The 12,584-nt window shown below is 48.7% G+C and overlaps 1 protein-coding gene across 6 annotated transcripts in view; it reads left to right on the forward strand.

Annotated features, from left to right (window-relative positions):
* Positions 1 to 12,584, forward strand: part of NFATC2 (nuclear factor of activated T cells 2) — a 160,063-nt gene that overhangs the window by 94,836 nt on the left and 52,643 nt on the right. The window lies entirely within an intron of this gene.

Genomic DNA, 12,584 nt, shown 5'->3' on the forward strand with positions numbered 1-12,584 from the left:
CTTAGGCAAATTACCTGACCTTTCTGTGCCTCCATTTCTTTATGTATAGAATGATAATAGCAAGAGTTATTACCCCATAGGGTTGTCGCGAGGGTTAAATGAGTTAATACATGTCAGGTAATTATAGTGGCACCAGGTATATTGTAAGTCAACAAATATTGGCTGCTTATATTTTTATTATAAATAGCACTGCAGTTAATCTTGTTATACTTGTAGGATTAATTAATCTTCTTATATGAGTCTCCATGTGTATCTTTTTTGTTTATTTAGGGTTTATTCCAGAGTGCAATTTTGGATAGTCATTTTGAGAGCTTTAAATACATATTGCTTCTAGAATTCAAATTACCTTCCAGAAATATACAAATTGGAAACTTCCACCAATACTGTGTCAGTGATGGTTTCACCCCATCCCAGAAGTGCCATGTTTTTTAATTTAAAAAAATATTTGCAGGGCCTCCCTGGTGGCGCAGTGGTTGAGAGTCCGCCTGCCGATGCAGGGGATACGGGTTCGTGCCCCGGTCTGGGAGGATCCCATATGCCGCGGAGCGGCTGGGCCCGTGAGCCATGGCCGCTGGGCCTGCGCATCCGGAGCCTGTGCTCCGCAACGGGAGAGGCCACAACAGTGAGAGGCCCGCATACCGCAAAAAGAAAAAAAAAAAAATATATATTTGCTGAATTGGTACTTCTTTGACTTGGCACTCCTTTGCTATGAGAGGTTTAATGTTTCTGTTTATTGGACCTGTGTATTCTTTCTTATATGGACTGTGTTAATGTGATTACCAATGAGGACATGGTAGAAAGACAGTGATCAAAAGTAGGAAAAATATCAGATTATGTAATTTATTTGATAGTTATGGATGCTAGGCCAAGCTTTTTTTTTTTTTTTTTTTTCTTCCTATGACATGATTTCCAGTTAATTCAAAGGGGTGTTCATCTGTTTTGTTTACTGCCCTGAGGATGATCCACAGACTATCACAGGCAGGTTGTCCACTTGTGGGAATTTTGCACTGCATGAAGGTACCTCCTCTGGGGGCTGCCATTCAAACTGGATACGTCCTGGAGCTGTGTGTTACTAAACTTCTGATGGGAGGAAGCGGAGTGTCTTAGAGAAGGGGTGATTCTTCCCAGTTCACACAAAGCCTCTTGAGATGGGCTGGCCCTGTGACTAGGGTGTGACAACTGCTTCCTTACACTTTGGAAGCATGATAGAAGGCAGATGGTTTTAAAGAAGTTTGGTGAAGCCATTGCCAAAAAAACAAAAACAAAAAACGGGCATTAAGTAAGGCTGTGGCAGTGGGGAGACGGACAGGTGGGTTTGAGTGGTTCAGAAGGCACTTGGTCAGTCCCTGCGGGTTTGAGGGGCTATGGTGGTGCCTTGAGGGGAGAGGAACGCAGATGTGTAAGTGGGTGCATTGCATCTGTCATATGGTTGTCCAGTACTTTATTTAACCAGTCTCCCTTTATTGGATATTAGGCTGCTTCCAACTCTGTGCTATTATAAGTAACTCAGTGATGAACATCCTCTATATTCCTTTGGTCAGCTAGGTAAGGACTCATGTTCTCCAGCCAGTCGGCTTGTGTTCAAAGCCCAGGTCTACTACTTTCTAGCTGGGGGACCTTGGGCAAGTTACTTAACCTCTCTGGGCAACAGTTTCCTTCTCTGTATAAAGAGAATGGTGGCAGTTCTACCTCATAGGGTGGTCATACGATTAAGAGTTCATAAATGCTTGGTACAGTTGTCCCTTAGTATCTGCAAGAGATTGGTGCCAGGATCCCCGTGGATACCAAACTCTGCAAATGCTCAAGTCCTTTGTATACAGTGGTGTAGTATTTGCATAGAAGCTATGCACATCCTCTCATGTACTTTAAATCACTCTAGGTTACTTATAAGACCTAATACCAGGTAAATGCTATGTAAATAGTTGCCAGTGAATGGCAAATTCAAGTTTTGCTTTTTGGAACTTAATGGAATTTTTTTTTGGAATATTTTTATCTGTGGTTGGTTGGATCCATGGATGTGGAACCTGTGGATTTGGAGGGCCAACTGTATATAGTAAGTGCTTGATATGTATTAGCTAATGCTGTTTGTTATTGTTATTTCCTAGGGTTGAGGCCTACATGTGGTGTCGTGGATTCAAGGGGCATGCACATTTTTAAGTGTCTTGATACATTTTGGAGGAGACTTTGTCAGGCGGCAGAACAGCAGTCTCGTGGCAAGAAGTTACTGGGCTCTCATGAGACAGAGAGCAAACCTGTGTGGCTGGAGTAGAGGCTGGTTATCACCAGGAAGTGCTTTGATGAACAGGCGAAGCCCAGAGCAGAGAGGTCTCCTTATGCCAGGTAGAGACACGGCTTGGTTTAGTCTGCACATGAGTAAGGTAACAGGGAGTCATGGTGGGTTCTTGAGCAGGAGAGGGGCATGAAATGTAAATGGCCAAGTAAACATTACCTGACGGATCCTCAGGCCCAGGAAGTCATCCTGCTGGCCTTCTGCTGACTTTCACAAGAAGTGTATGGCTTCAAGGCACCTTATTGGCAGAGGGGAAATGCTAGTAATATATAGACATCTTGTTCTCTGTGTCCAGGTTGGCAGTCTCCTTGAGGGGCTGCTGGAAGTGTGCAGGGATTGGCTTGGAGGCCAGGTGCTACCAAGTTCCTTGTGGAGTTAGGAGCCAGACAGCTTTAAACTGTCTAGGAAGCTTGTGAGGCTACTTGTGAGGCTACTCAAGGGCCTCCAATAGGTATTTGCCGGCTGGATGGCTGGATGGCTGGATGGCTGGAAGGCATTTACTCTCTAGCTTTCCTTCTCTTGGTTTCCGAAGAAATTTCAGTTTACCTCTTGAAGGGAGGAAAACCCAGAGTCTGTTTCAACTTTGAAAAATTGCATGTTAATAAGAAGAGGGATGATAATAGTTTTCTCTGGTTGAACGCTGTCTGTGGGCGGGCCCTTTGCCTGCTGTGCTCTGCATCTTGTCTCATCTAACCGGACACCCGCGGGAGGCAGGTGGCTAAGCGTGGAGAAGTTAGGGGACTCACCTGCAGATAATACAACATCGTTCTGTTGTTCAGTTTCCCTGGACCTCAGGTTCCAGTGAGCGAGTTAATAACGGTCTTTCCCTCCCAGAGTTAAACGCATAAGCAAGCAGCAGACACTCAGCACATCGGGCGTGCTTGTGGAGTGTTTGTTGTTATTTTTACGGTTTCTCCAGTATTCTCATTGCTTAGGCCATAGACATTGTTTATTGGACACACACTGCCCCAGTGCAGGCCTGGCAGGCAGACTTTGGGAGGCTGTAAGCTGCAGTGGTTACCAGCATAGCTCTGAGGTCAGACGGCCTGGGTCGAACCCATGATCTGCGTTTGGTAGCTTTGTCATCCTGGGTAAGTCATGTCACCTCTCTGAGCCAATATTTCCTCTTTTGTAAAATACAGATGATTTACTTCACTTGAGAGACAAGAAGATTAAATGAGATGATACAGATTAGGCTCTTTGCATAGAGCTTGGCACATTATAGATGCTCATTAAATGTCAGCTTTTATTATTAGTCTCATCATCATCATCATATCTTGGCTGTGGAAAGACAAGGATGGGTACGATTTTATCTCATGGAACCAAGAGACATTGAAGAACAAGAATAAGTAATAATAAACTATGTGCCAGGCCTTGTTCTAAGCACTTTATATGCATAAACAATCTGATTCCTCATGGCAGCCCTACAAGATAGCTATTTTCTGATGAGAAACTGAACACAGAGAGGTTAAATAACTTATCGAAGATCACACAGCTGGTAAATGGCAGTGCTGGGTTGGCCCCTAGGAAGCCTGGCTCAAGCATCTGTATCCTTGATCATTTAGCTATTCTACTTTGAAAAAGCTCAGAACCAGGTTAATTTGTCTGAAGATCCTTTAGCTGCTCTGAGCCACTGACTTGAACCATCTTGTGGTGAGATAGACTCTTGAATTCTGCAGCAAGTCACTGAGGCCAGGTAGGTCCATTTAGGACTGTGGCGTGTCTAACGTACAAGAACCTGGGTGAATACGGTTCCTGGATCGATGCCAACAGACAAGCCGGGGTGTCTGAGGTGTCCCTGGGCCCTCAGAGAAGCGGTGGGCTTCTCTGGTGGGATATCTGGCTCCGGGTGGCTCTGACAGACAGAGGGGGGAATTGCCTTGTGTTTGCAGGGAGCCAGTCCTGCTCTTTTGACCCCAAGAACTTGCCTCCCAGCCCAGGACTGCCTTCTGCAGGGGGAATCCCTGTTGCTCAACTTCTTTTTTCCAAAACGCAGCCCCGTTCCCATCTCCATGGACAGTTTGGCCAGCAGGGCCGCTGCGAGGTGGGGCGGAGTGGAACAGTTGAAGTTTTCCAAGGAAGGGGAACCCCAGCTGGTTCCCACATTAAGGAAAGGTGGACAGCCTCCTGGGCTAATCTTAGCCCCCATGTTGGGTCATCGGCACCACCAGCTCCAAAGTTCTTTTTATAGCCGTCGACTGAAATGGAATTGGCAGTTTCCACTCCAGCAGGATGACAAATTGGAGGACGGTGGAAAAACAGTAGGAGAGGGGTAGTGTGGTGTTTCTTAAGTTAGAAAGGCTCGGTGTTTTGGAAAATGGCATCTTATTTATAGCAGCAGTAATAATAATGATTATTATATTGTTTTTATTACCATTTTTAATCATTTGAATGACTTCCAAGAGCCCGTATGTGCTGGCCCTTGCCCGTCTCTCTGATTTCAGCTTTTGTGACTCGCCCTCTTGCTCCTTTGGCTGTTGCTACACCGTCTTCATCCTGTCCTCAAACGCCCCACACACCTTTCTGTCACAGGACCTTTGCTTTTGCTGTTTCCTCATGGGTTGTGGCCTCCTACTCCTCCAAGTCTCAGCTCAGGGTGACTTTCTTAAGGAGCCCCTCCTTGACCAACTGCTGTGAAGTTGTTCAACCTCCGCCACAGCCCTGTCCCTCTCTGTCCCATTGCCCTGCCCTGTTTTCCCAGTAGTACTCAGCTCTACTGGAATTATCTTGTCTCTGATGTCTCCCACGTCAGACTTCCTTGAGGACGGCGACTTGGTGTTTGCTGCTGTATGTGCAGCATCTAGAACAGCCCCTCGCACTTAGTAGGTTCTTATACATATTGTTGAGTGAATGTGTCCTCTCCTTTAATAGTCACCCTGGCCCCAAGAGGCAGGTGCATTACCCCCATTTTACAGATGAGACAACTGAGGCTCACAGAGGTCAAGCCATGGGCCCCAGGTCAGCTCACAGCAGGTAACAGAGCTGGAATCCCAGGCAACATTTATCATCAATCCCCAAGGAATCTCTCTAGTCACATCCAAGAGGACAAAGAGGAACCCCAACAGAACGATCGGCATCTTTCCTATTTACCATTTTCAGTCATTGCTGAAAAGCCTTTATATATTCTGTGAAATTTTAAAAATGTGTAACCTTCTAGGCAAAGGTCACGCCAGGAAGTCCAGGCTGTTCCTGACTTCAGCTGGTAACCCTGGCACCCGGCCACCCAGGCCTCAGGCGGAGTCGGGGGTCCCAGCAAAACATGGCAAAACAGGAAAAAATCTAAGGACACAAAAATAAAAGTGATGCGGCAGCGGAAACCGGGTTGCCATGGCTTTGAGCGACTCGCTGCGCCTGGGTGGGATCCAGTGTTTTGGAAGGTTCCTCCACATGACACAGGGTTTTGGAATTTTTCAGCTGGTAAATCTTTCTTAATTCAGGCCCCCGGCCCCAGCCAAGTAGCTCCCTGGCTCTCTGCGTCCCGCGGGGGCGTAGGTTGGAAACTTGCCCGCGTCGGATTACTCAGCTTTGAAACTTAAATTGTTTGAAGAGAACTTGTGTTTTGTTTTGTTGGACGGTTTTCTGGACCACTCTGATGGCAGAGGCCCCTATCACCTGTTGAGAGGGCAAATTGATTCTTTAGAAAGGAGGCGTGGGTGGTGGAATTCCCTCTTTCCCACTGAGTCATCATATCCTAGTGTGAATCATTTTATGACTTGGAGGTTCCCAAAGGTTGTATTTTGAGCTTTGTTTAATAAATACAAATGCATATGCTTAAAATAAAATTTTTTTGCTAAATTAAGTACTTTTCCATGAATTAGTGCCCTGGAAACATTGGAACTCGCTTAGAGAAGACACCTCCTCTTCCCACCTGTTTTTCTCCGTGGGTTGGGCTTCACCTGGTCTGGTGTCTTCTGAAACACTTGACCTCGTCTGGGAGTCTCTCTGCCTTGGTCTTCCCTCTGGGAAAGGTCAGACTCCAAGCTGGGCTTGCCCATGACTAAGGCTCTGTAGACCTTTGCCCTTGATGACTCACGTCCACGGTGTCACTGGCCCCCGGAGCTGGAGCCCACCCCTTACACACAGCGGGCTGGGACACAGAGCTTTCCTCCAAAGACAGAGGCCAGATCGCCCCTCGGGAGCCCCACTGGAGATAGAGAAAATGGTCTTATTTTCAGAGGGCTGAATGTTTGTCCAAACTTCAGTCCTCTTGCTTGTGAGAACAGACTTTGGTGTGAAAGGATCCTGCTGTTTAAATGCCTGAAAAAGGACACAGAGAAATGTTTTCTAATTAACTCAGGTCCTAATGTTTCCACCATCAGAAATTGTTCTTGGAGCCCACAGACGTTCTGTAATTTGCAATTAGGCTGGAATTTCCACCTCCGTCAAGAAAATCATGATATCTTTTATTAATGAATGGTCTGACACCCTCTTGTGTTATTATTATTTTTTCCCCTACAGTTGTGGTTGCATACTTTTTTTTTTAAAGTAAAAATTGTATGTATTTAAGGGGTCAGCAGGCTGGATTTGGGATCATCCAGCAGATTTGGCTTGAAGCCTGGATAGGCCTCATATTATGTGCTTTGGGACTTAGTTTCCCCATCTCTAAAATGGTGTTGGTGATATTTCAGCAATAGAAGGAGATCAAGGATCTGAAAGTGTCGGGCCATAGGAGGTGCCCAGACAATGTCACCTGACCTTCCATATGTCCTCTGGGAGCTCAGTTTACTTAACAGGGAGTGGGGAAGGCAGGCCTGTGTTGGCTTCTTGTCTGGGAGAAGAGTCCCTCCTGGCACGGGTGGGTCTCTCCCCTCCTCTCAGCCCCGAGCCTGCAGACTCCCTGCTGTCACGCCCGATACAGTGGAGGGGACATGCCTAACGGCCCTCCCCCGGCCCCATCTTACCGATGGGAAGCCAACTCACCGAGGGAGATTGGCAGACTTCCTTGAGATGACAGGGCACGTCAGAGGAAGGGGGGGGCCCCAAACTCCCACTTCCCGGTTCCCAGGATGACTGTGTGAGCTGCTGTGGGACATCTAGAGATGACCGCCCATTGCTGAGAAGAGGTGCCCCTGGAGGCATGAAAGATGAGCTGAAATCCGGCCTCTATGTAAATGACCTGTTGTTGCTCTTTTAGCCTCACTCCTCTGGTCCCTCAGCCCCCAGGACTTCCGTAGTTGCTCCCCAGATGTTTATTAAACCCCTACTGTGTGCAGGTTCTATGCCAGGCACTGGGGGCATATGCCATACGAGATCCCTGCCCTCAGGGGGTGGACAGTCTGAAACTTGTTTATAAGCAGGTCACTTTGAGACAGGGCGAGTGCTGTAAAGACAGGGAAACCAGTCCTAGGAGCAAGAGCAAAGGGGCTGGAAGTTCACAGAAAAATATAGGATGCTAAGTTAATTTCAGATCTCAAGCAGTGCATTTCTTTAGTATGAGTATGTCCTTTGCAGTGGCACAGAGCTTGGGACAAACTGGTAGTTAAAAGAGTATTCATCATTTTCTGAAATTCCAATTTAACTGAACCGTCTGCATTTTTATTTATTAAATCTGGCAACCATGGACAGTGCAGTCAGGGAGGGCTTCCCTGAAGAGGTGGCTTTGAGCAGAGCCCTAAAGGCGGGAAAGAGGGAGCCATGTGGATGGTCAGAAGAGTGTCCAGGGCAGAAGGAACTGCCCTGTGCCAGGGTCTCAGCATGGGGATGAGCTTGGGGTGTTTGGGGAACTGAAAGCAGACCCAGGCGGCTGGTGCAGGGTGAGAGTGAGCGGGGGCGTGACACCAGTCAAGCCTGGAGAGGTCGCAAAGGAGCGGGGCCGTCAGGTCATGCTGGGCCATGTAGGCGTGGCGAGGAGTTTGGATTTCATTCCAAAAGCCAGTAGCTCTTGGAGGCTTTTAAGCAGGGGGGTGTCATGATGTCATTTACATTTTTAAGGTTGCTCTGGCAATCTGGATGGAGAATGGTCTTTGGGGGTTGGGTGCGGGGACAAGTGGAAGCTGGGAGGTGACTGAGCAGCCGCTGCAGTTGTGCAGGTGGGGGACAGGGCAGGTAAGCCCACCAGGAAGTGGCGGGGCAGGAGGAGAGCGGGAGGTGTGGGAATCAAGGCACTCCGCTCCAGCTCTCAGGAAATACACAGGGGCAGTGGTACCATTTCGGGTGGGGGAGATCCTGACTGAGGGGCCACGCCCGATCCCCCCCTCTGCTGGGCTCATTAAGCCCGTGCATCCAGGGAGCATGCGTTCTTCTGCTAGTTAGCAGTGGTAAAGAGCAGACTGAGATGACTTCGACCATCTTCATGTAGCTAATTTTAAAAAGCAGGGCCAGGCCTGGGAAGCGTCACACACAGTTTCCTAACCCAAGCAGACACTTTGATTTCCTCTCCGTTTGCCTCGAGCCCAGTGGCACGCTCACGGCCCCAGTGAGGACGGATTTGCTTTCCTCTTCCTGAAAGCGTGCGCGTTTCTGCCGTGAGTGCTGACACGAGCCCGTTGCTGACACGAGGCTGACTGCTAAGGCTCTAGCCCGGATCCATCGCCAGCCCTGCTGCTTCCTGCTGCTTTGCTCCATCGTAGGGTTCAAGAGCTGCCTGCAAAGAGAACCCACTCAGCAAACCCAAGTATAGGGGCCATCCATCCACAGACGCACTGGCTATTGAGGCATGTTCCCCTGGCACTGCGGCCAAGTTGAAACAAAGGCTGTGGTGTTACTTGGGCCATGCGCTTCCTCCCACCCCATTTTTTTTTTCTCTTGCAGAGTCTTGCTAAGTCTTCTCTAGACCCAACCTCTTTGCCCAAAGAAATTGGCTCTTTTCTCTTCGCCTCTGAGTAAAGGCTTGGAAGAGCCTATTTTGTGCTGGCTGCCAGCCCGTGTTAATTTAGGACAGGGGAAGTTTGCCCGAACATCTGCTTGAAAGACCGAAGTCCTTTATTTCATCTCAGCCAGAGCAGGAGAAGCAGACTTGGTCTTCTTGAGCCTCTTCTGTTCTGGGCAGGTTTTCCAAGTCCCAGACCTGGGGTAGGGATCGGGGGAGGTGGATTATCTTGAACTCGGGCTGAGTGGCTCTGGTTGAGTTTGATTCCTTGTCCGCATCTGTACTCCAGGCTCATTCCTTCTCAGTCTGTTCACAGAAAGGACACTTCAACAAGGGTTCAGTGATTTCTCTTTGTGGGGTCTTTTTGCTGGAGAGGCCAGTGGTCAGACATTTCCTGAGCTCTGGCTGTGGGCTGAGCACTGGGGAATATGAGGTCAGTTTGTTCATTTAGTCCACCATTGTCTATTGAGCATCTATTAAGGGCCAGACACGTAGTGCTGGGGAGAAAGCCGAGAACAAGACCACCATGTGGCCCTGCTCTCCGGGAGCCCCCAGCCTAGCAGGAGAGAGAGATGGAAAACCAGTGGGCTGATAAAATGATGTCAGAGAGTGGAAGGTAGGAGAAGAAAATCACAGAGGATGGGGGGACCTCCCTGAGCCGGACCTGAAGGATGGGGAGGCACTGGTCCTGCTGAGGTATGGAGAAGGGCAGGCATGGTTGTTGGAGGGGATAGAGGAGGCCAGTGTATCCGGAGCTGAGTCGGGGGTCGGAAGCTGAGGAAGGAGGCAGTGTCCCCATCCCAGCAGAGGTGAGGAACCTTGAATCCATTTCTCTTTGAGCTCCTGTGGGACCCAGGGCCCTGCCTCTTTGTCTGGGGGCCACTGAGGGCAAGAGGGCACGTGTGGCTTGTGTCAAGGCCCCAGCAGCCTGCAGGGGGCCTGCTGTGCTGTAGGAGCTTAATCCACACTGGTGGTCCATGCCCAGCCTCCCTCTAAGATCGTGGCCCCCGGGGGCTCCTGGGAGATAGACAAATCAACAGGCAGTTGCAATATACTTTTTTCTTAAGAGAAAAACTTTATTTTAAAAATGCACATCAATTAAAATCGCCCATAATTCTACCATGTTTCTTGAATCACGTGAAGGAAGGCGTGAAGGTCTCACCTCATCCATCCAGCCCCAGGCGTGGAGTTGTGACTATCCAGGCAGCTTGGGGCACAGGTTCCTTAAGCATAAGCAGAGATGTTTATAGACTCAACAAAGTGATGTCATGCCTCATGTACTAGTCTGCTACACTTTAAAAATTCTGCTTTTAGGACTTCCCTGATTAGGAATCTTCCCAAGGGTTAAGAATCTGCCTGCCAGTGCAGGGGACATGGATTCAGTCCCTGGTCCGGGAAGATCCCACATGCTGCGGAGCAACTAAGCCCGTGCGCCACAACTACTGAAGCCCACGTGCCCTAGGGGCGGTGTGCCACAACTACTGAGCCCACATGCCACAACTACTGAAGCCCGCATGCCTAAAGCCTGTGCTCCACAACAGGAGAAGCCACCACAATGAGAAGCCCACGCACCACAACAGAGAGTAGCCTCTGCTCACTGCAACTAGAGAAAGCCCGTGCACAGCAACGAAGACCCAACGCAGCCAAAAAAAAAAAAAGAAATAAGAAAAAAAATTCTGCTTTTTAATATAGCAGGGATGCATCTCTAGGTCAGAAAACATGACCGTCCTTATTTGAAGATATTTCTATACCTGATATTCCATACCGAGTATGGATGGCCCCTGATCGATTCAATCTGTCCCTATCAATGAATACTTTCTATGGCCATTTTATTTATTTGCAATGAGAAGTGTAATGCAAAGGACTGAAACGAGAAGCTGTGATACCCACCAGAATACTGGGGTCAAGATGGCCAGCCAATTCTTCCTCCTTAAAGTTGGACCTATGTGAGATACCAAATTCTAAAATAATAATAGTGCTAACAGCACTCACTATGGGCTGAGCATTTTGCTAAGGATTTTACGTATAATTTCTATTTGAATTCTTATGACAGCTCTTCGAAGTCAAGAAATTAAGTTTATTGTCTGGCCTATGAGGAAATTGAGGCACAGAGGTTAAGATACCATTCAAGGGCCACACAGCAAGTAAATGGCCATGATGGGACTTGAACCCAGACAGAGTGACATCAGGCTGAGTCCTGCCAGCATTTACTGTGAATTCCACTGCCTCCTGGAAGCTCCATTCAGAGGATGGGATTAGTATGTTCTCTTGGTGAAACCCAGGACCTGTGAGCTGGGATTTCATGTGGGGTGGGGGAATGGAAGAAGAGCCCAGGAAAATGGCCTTGAGGTATTTTGTAAGCCGCACGCTCCCCTTAGAGACCAGCCCCCTTGGTGTGTCTTCCATATGCTATATAGCATCAAGGATGCAACGGCGGCTTTCACTTCCCGTTGAGGGCTTGTTTGTTCAGAGCGGAGTGCAGGGACCACGGGAGATACACAGCCAGGCTAGATGCCTGAAGCTGCCCTTGGGGCTTTTAAAAAGTTGAGATAATGGTGTAAACACCCCTTTTTGAAAGGAAAGAAACTCAGGCACCATGCCACCTGTCTCCTGTAACAGACATTGTCCTTTTGTAAATTCCCTCCAGCCCATGCCTGCCCGCAAATGTATTTATAACTGCAATCAGAGAATGTTTTTTATTATTTTCTGATTGAAAAATGCTTGTGTTTTGTTTTCAGTCGTGGAACAAATGCAAAAAAAGATAAAGGAGCCAATATTTATATCATCTGTTGCTGCTAGCCCTGCTGCTAATGCTTGCCAATGTCTGTTGAATGTTTATACTCTGTCTGGGTCTCTTCTCTTGGAATGAACCTGTGATGTGTAGGTGCTGTGATTATCCCCGTATTTTGGATAAGAGACAGAGAGGTAAAGTAGCTTATCCCAGCTCACACAGCTAATTCCAACACAAGGAGGAATTCAAAGCTGGGTCTGTCTGCTCCGGAGTTTGGGTTATGTAGGACAAAACGGAGAGCGTTCTGGTGACCCACAGAGGGGAAGTCTGTCCTGGCCACGGAACACGCCCGAGAAGGCTGGGGGCTACAGTAAACGTGTCGCTGGGGGACGCTGGGGTGAGTAGGCATTTCCTTCTAAACCCCACAGGCTGCTTTCCTGGGCTGACATCTGGAGCTTGGGATGTGGCCGCCTGGCTGCCAGGCTGGAGCTCGGGGGGTGGCGGTGGGAGGGCTTCTCAGCGAGCGGGTGGGGGGACGACCCTCTGCGGCCCACGCTGGGAGCCCTGTGTCGACGCACAGGGGCCCTTGCTGGGCTGCGTGGTGGCCAAGGGCCTCCTGGGCACGTGGTTCTGGTTTTGAAGCAAAGAGAAGATCAGGTCCTTGGAGCAAGGGGCCTGTGGTCCAGGAGGAAGGGAGGCGAGTTCTCCTGTCCTGACAGATAGGAAAGGGCCGGGGGTCTTTGTTTTTTTTTTTG

Source organism: Mesoplodon bidens (assembly GCF_964165515.1).
Source record: "Mesoplodon bidens genome assembly, chromosome: 15".
Classification (NCBI taxonomy): domain Eukaryota; kingdom Metazoa; phylum Chordata; class Mammalia; order Artiodactyla; family Ziphiidae; genus Mesoplodon; species Mesoplodon bidens.